Below are 6,000 nucleotides of genomic sequence, written 5' to 3' on the forward strand. Positions count from 1 at the left end.
TCCAGCCACCAATGCTTATTGCTTTGCTTTCTGCAGCCCATTCTGCTGCCATTCTATAGAAAAGTCTGTTGCCACCCCCAGGAAGAAGATCCAAGTAATGGCAATAACAAGCATTATCACCCTTCCCCCCACCCCCCCAGAAGACCACTCCCTGCCGTTCTGCTGCATGTCCCTAGCAGAGGGCCTACACAGGGACACCACTGACTGCAGACTAGTGGACGTTCTTGCAGTCCCTTGCTTTGCAGAACTTTTTACCAACACAAAGTTTTTGCAGAGTTTGGCCTCCACCTTCCTAGAGTTCTGCTGCATTTTTAAGTCTCACAGCACAGAGACCAGGAGGAACACAGCTACAACAAGAGGGGGAAGCAGATGTTTCACCAAGTGCCCAATAAGATGGAGTGGATGCTACTTGAGAGCTGAGTCCAACGGGTAATTAGACATCCTTTCGACTTTACATCCATCCATCCTTGTTTTAATGTACTCTGGTTATTAACTGCTTCATAACTTGTTGGCGCTAGATAAAAAAATATCAATATCAAACACAGTATTAACCTACTGGTTGTGATAGTGATGAATTTTTGTGGTTTCCCCCTAACTGGACAACACTTCATTCCACTACTCCCAGATTTCGTCTGAAAAGGAGCTAAAGTGAAGTTGCTCCATTTATTATGCCTTGATTTTAAATGTGCCCCTCCTGATTCCTCCATCTGCAGCTACCAAGATTTTTCCATGATCTTGGTTGTGCACAATTCCCTGCTAAGAGAATGTCACTAATGTTTTAAGGCTGGATCAAGGCTCCCTTCTTCCCAATCAAGGTTTGCTAGCTGCTCAAAAACTACACCAGGGAAGGAGGGTGGTGAAAACCAGTGGAAGCCTGGGCCAAACTCCTTTTGGAGCAGGAAAACATAAAACCAGAAGCCCGCTGCTGCTCAGAGCCTCAGAGGCTGTGTTTCCTTGGAAAGCCATATCAACTCAGCCTCCTCTCCAAGTTCTCTCTCTCTCGGGACCCTCTCTCAGCAGCCTGATTCTAAACAGGCTTCCCGGTGCTGAGAAGCCCTTCGGGGGCCACCACGGCCTCCCTCCGGCGGCAGCGCCAGGTTCATCTATCCCACCCCGACCCCGCCCGGGTTCCAGCACCGGCGGCAACAGCAGCTGCTCTTCTTCTCCCCAGCGCCTTGGAGAGGAGGCAGCCGCTTGCGTGCTGCGCCACGAGCATCCCTTGGCCGGGCTCGCAGGGCGTGGAGGCAGCGCGGCTAGAAACCTCGCGCCGGGCGAAGCTCCCTCCCTGCCTGCCTGCCTGGCTCGGGCAGCCGTCGACTGCTGCCTGCCTGCAGGTGAGGCGAGCGAGCGAGCAGGGGAGCGCGCCGCCAGGAGAGGAGAGGAGCGGCGGCCTGGCCGCGTGCAGGTGCAGGTGGAGGTGCCGTGGCGCTGGCCCACCCAGCCGGGCTCCCTCGCCCAACTTACCTGGCAAACTTGGGCGGGCGGGCGGGGATCTCAGAGGCGCCCCCGGCGCGCAGCCCGCTTCTCCTGCAGCCCCATGCCGGCCGCTGAACGACTGGCCCGCCGGCGGAAGAAGCACCAGGCAAATCAGTGAGGCTGCCCCTCGGCGGCGGCGCGCCCGGCTACGTGCCCGAGACCTCTTCCGCAGCAGCCATGGCCGCCGTCGTCGTCGCCCCCTCGCAAGTCCCCCGGCGCTCGGGCTCTCGCCAAGCTGGCTGCAGAGCGCAAGATGGGAGACCGCGCCATCCGCCCAACAGGCAGCAGGGCTGGAGCGCAGCCTCTCTCGCTCGCTCGCTCCCGCGCCCCGACGCAGCCACCTGGTGGCCGCGCGGCAAACCGCCACCCCGAGCCCCGCCCGGGAGGGGAGGGGAGGGGAGGCCGGGGGCGCCGCTGGCGTCCATCCTGCCGAGCAGCCGCTGGGCCAGCAGGCAGGCACTCCCCCTCCAGAGGCCCCCGCCCCAGCACCTGGGCCAGCCTCAAGGGCCGCAGCAGGACTCCCAGGAGGTCCCGGCTCAGGAGCCCCTACATGTTGGGTGCAAGAGAAGGCCCCGGCTGGGCCCACCAGATTGCTCCAAGTGACCCGGGAAGAGGCATTCCCTCACTGCTTCTAGCCTAGATCCAAATAGGCAGCCGTGTTGGTCTGAATTAGTAGAACCAAACAAGACCAACTTAGTTTTATTCAGAAGGTAAGCTTTCGTGTGCCTGCACACTTCTTCAGATGAGGAACGAGGTACAGTAAGCAGAGCCACATATAGCTGGTGGGGTTTGGAATGCCAAGTGGTACAAAGTTAAAAACCAATAGCAGAATAGTAAAATTAACAAATTCAGAAGACCTTCGATCTGGGTTGCCTTAGCGTGGGAAGCCATAAAACAGTAACATGTCAGAATGTGAGAATGCCTGTTAATTATTCTATTGCTAATAAACCTGGGTCAAAAAGAAGGCATTTCTTTCCCACAAGTTTTTCCTGTCCAACTAATTTACCTTTTAACATGTAATATAAATATATACATCATTCTAGTTTGCCATTAGGAAAAATGGGTTTAGTATATGTAATGAGATAAACAGCCAATATCCCTTGTGTATGTCAATACAAAAGCATTATTCTGATACACTATCCTAAAAGAGATAAATGAGATTAAAAAAAAAAAAACAACTTCTCTGTTTAGTCCTGGGGAGGTGTTTGTTCCAAGTTTCATAATAGTTTGTAATTCAGCAATTCCTCTCTCCATTCTGTTCTTGAAGTTCTGAGAGTGGGTTTAGCATCTGTAATGAGATAAAAACCCAATATCCCTGTTCAGTCCTGGGGAGGTGTTTGTTTCAAGTTTCATAATAATTTGTAATTCAGCAATTTCTCTCTCCATTCTGTTCTTGAACTTCCTTTACAGTAAAACAGCTACTTTGAGGTCACCCACTGAATGCTTTGGAAGGTTAAAAGTGTTCCCCCCCAGGTTTCTCAGTCCTGTAATTCGTGATGTCAGATTTGTGTCCATTTATCCTTTGGCAGAGAGTTTGTCCTGTTTGTCCTATGTAGAGAACTGAAGGGCATTGTTGGCGTTTAATGGCATATATAATGTCAGAAGATGAGCAAGTGAATGAGCCTGAGACGGTGTAGTTAATGCTGTTAGGTCCAGTGATTGTGTTGTCTGGGTGTCTGTGGCAGCAAAGTTGGCACTTGGGTTTACTGCAAGCTCTGGTACCAGTGTCCATGCTCAGATGAGATGTTGTATTGTCTTGGGTGAGGAGTTGTTTGAGCTTAGGGGGCTGTCTGTGTGCAAGAAAAGGTTTACCCCCCAGTGCTTTTGAAAGAGAGCTGTCACTATTCAAGAGAAGTTGTAAGTTGTTGATGATATGCTGAACTGTTTTCAGTTGAGAGTTGTGTGTGACCACTAGTGGTGTTCTGTTATTGTCTTTTTTGGGTTTGTCTTGTAACAGGTCTTCTCCGGGTATCATTCTGACTTGGTTAATCTGTTTCCTGATTTCATCAGGTGGGTACTTTAGTTCCAAAAAGTTTGCTTTCTTCCCAGGCATTTTTGGTTTAATGCAAAGGCTCTGCCATCCTCCATTCCTCATCTGTTGGCTGAAGGAAGAACCCACTTTCTTATACATATAAAAGATATCTCTTGGTTTGGGGTGGGGCTGCTCTATTCCAGCCCTTCCTATGCCAACTGACTCAGTCTACCTGTTTGCGTCCAGGTCCAACTCCAAATGCTTTCAATTTTAGAAAATTCACTGCACTTCAAAAGGAATTAAAGAGTGTAAAATGAAATGCCAGCACAAGAGTTTGCCCTATCTAAGTAAAAGCAGCAAATAACCCAAGTGTTGCAGACGAGGACATGCCTTTTACTCATAGCAGAAAGCAAGTGTTTCAAAGATGTATGCACAAAATGCAATCTTCCATCCAGTGCTGGATTTGGATTTCCAAAGTTAGCCCTCGTTGCTCTCCTGGTTTTGCCCATTTACACAGTAATAGAGGGATCACGTCTGTGTTTTGGTTGCAACTCCTGGGCACAAACCGCTGTTGAAAAAAACAAACTATGCCAAAGCTATCTCTGATGGCTGAAATGGGGCTAGAACGGGGAGAAGAGAGCTCTGCCCACTGCCGTGAGCTCCTTGGAGGCCAACAGAAATGAGTGATGGCAGAAAGAGACATTCCCCAGGAGGATTCGCAGAGAGAGGAGGCAGGGTTCATCCACTGTGGGCCTCATGCTTGGTACACTCACGGGAAAAAGTTCCTCTTGGGACAGTAAGGTGAGATTTCTTCAGAGCAACTTTTAAAGAATATGTTGGAGGCTTTATCTGCTTGATGTTGTAACCCAGATTTAACCTTACAGGCCAATAAGTTCTTCACCTTCATAGAAGCAGCAGCTTTTGTGACTCTGTCTTACTGCTGAAAAGAGCAAGAGTCCACCAGTAGCGCCTTAAAGGCTAACAAAATGTGTGGCAGGGGTGGAGCTTAAGAGAATCCATGTTGGATCAGGCCAATGGCCCATCCAGTCCAACATTGTGTCACACAGTGGCCAAAAACCCCAAGTGCCATCAGGAGGTGCCCCAGTGGGGCCAGGACACTAGAAGCCTCCCACTGTGCCTCCCCCAAGCTCCTGTTAGTCATATCCTGAACTCTCTCACTGCCCTGCATCAACGAGCTCTTGTTTCCAGAGACCTGTTGCCTGTTGAAATGGTGCCATTTGGCTCTAGCCAGAAGGAATGTTGTGCTCCTGATTGGGTGCTCCTCGGCTTATGGGTTTTAAAATAACCCCCAAGAAGCCCGGCAAGAACATCTGTTGGGAGTCAGTGGCCAGGTTGTTATTGACCCACCTTGGGATTAAGCCAAGTGTCTTTTCCACTTCCTGGAGAACATTAGCAGTTTTGCATACAGTAATTTTGGCAGGGGGTGGGGAGGGGAAAGGAAACCTTCTGCCCTATACAAGAGGGAAAGCTTGTGCTCCTGAGCATCTACAGAGTTTTTGGTCAAGGTTTCAGACCGACCACGGCATGCTCTCACTCTCTTAGGGCAGCAGAAGTCACCGCAATGCAGTGCTCCCTCCCCAGCAAGCACAGAGGGCCTGCACACACCTCTGGTCCCAAGAGGCATTCCCATGAACCACAGTCATGCATCAAGAGGCAATTTCAGATGCAGCTGGCAGCATTTAGGGCAACTGCAGCCAGGCCTGGCAGTAGGCACCACTGCAAGCAGCGGGATTACTTACAGCCCTATCTAATGATCACACAGGTCAGCTGTTTACGTTTGCCCATATAGACTGAATGCGTATCATGTGATGAGGCGTGAATCCAAGGAGCGTCACAGCTTGTAGGGCAAAGATGGAAAGAACAGAATTCTGTCTTCTGGCTGCCAAGAATCAATTCCCATGAACACAGAGACAAGCAAACATACAAACACCACTAAAAACAATTTGAGATCCACCCCTGTTATTCACTTCCTCTTTGCCAGCATTTAAGCCATGCTCCACGACCATAGCTGGACGCTTGTATTATTGTTATTACACAAATCTGATGATTTGCCTTGCATGCTGATGAGGACCAACAAAGGCAGAAATCTGATGGCTTCTTCCACAGTAGCATTACATGGAGAAGCACAAACAGCAGCTTGGCATCTCTTGCCTTTCTAAGAGTGCTCATTTTGGCAGCATCTGTACTGAAACTGGAACAATACAGAGATGATTAGCACAGGCCATTCTGAGAAAGAAGGCTGTATTGCAGCCCAGGACAAAGAATGAGTTCTTCAGAGACAATCTGTCATTAACTTGTATGCAGGAATTTATATGAAATGTTTATACTACACAATTAAAGAAATGCATGGTTCAGTGTGGTCAAAAAATCAATTGGTTACCAGAGAAATTCTCAGTATAAAATAAAAAAAAATGTTCTGCTGTGACACAGCCTGGAAGGCTAAAAAGCGCACAAGAAATAAAGCCTCCCCCTTCACCTGCTGTAGGGACAACCATTCCCTCTCGCTCTCTCAGCAGCCCTCAAGAAAGCAG

At 49.6% G+C, this 6,000-nt stretch overlaps 1 protein-coding gene across 2 annotated transcripts in view; it reads right to left on the reverse strand.

Moving 5' to 3' along the window:
• The window catches only part of UNC13C (unc-13 homolog C), a 120,903-nt gene extending 119,422 nt beyond the window's left edge, over positions 1–1,481 (reverse strand). For both annotated transcript variants that reach the window (XM_060259742.1, XM_060259743.1), the window contains exon 1: positions 1,465–1,481. The gene's annotated coding sequence lies outside the window, so the exon portion shown is untranslated. The remainder of the gene's footprint in view (positions 1–1,464) is intronic.
• Between the last annotated feature and the right edge of the window lie 4,519 nt (positions 1,482–6,000).

The sequence above is a fragment of the Heteronotia binoei genome, chromosome 19 (assembly GCF_032191835.1).
Source record: "Heteronotia binoei isolate CCM8104 ecotype False Entrance Well chromosome 19, APGP_CSIRO_Hbin_v1, whole genome shotgun sequence".
NCBI classification, from domain to species: domain Eukaryota; kingdom Metazoa; phylum Chordata; class Lepidosauria; order Squamata; family Gekkonidae; genus Heteronotia; species Heteronotia binoei.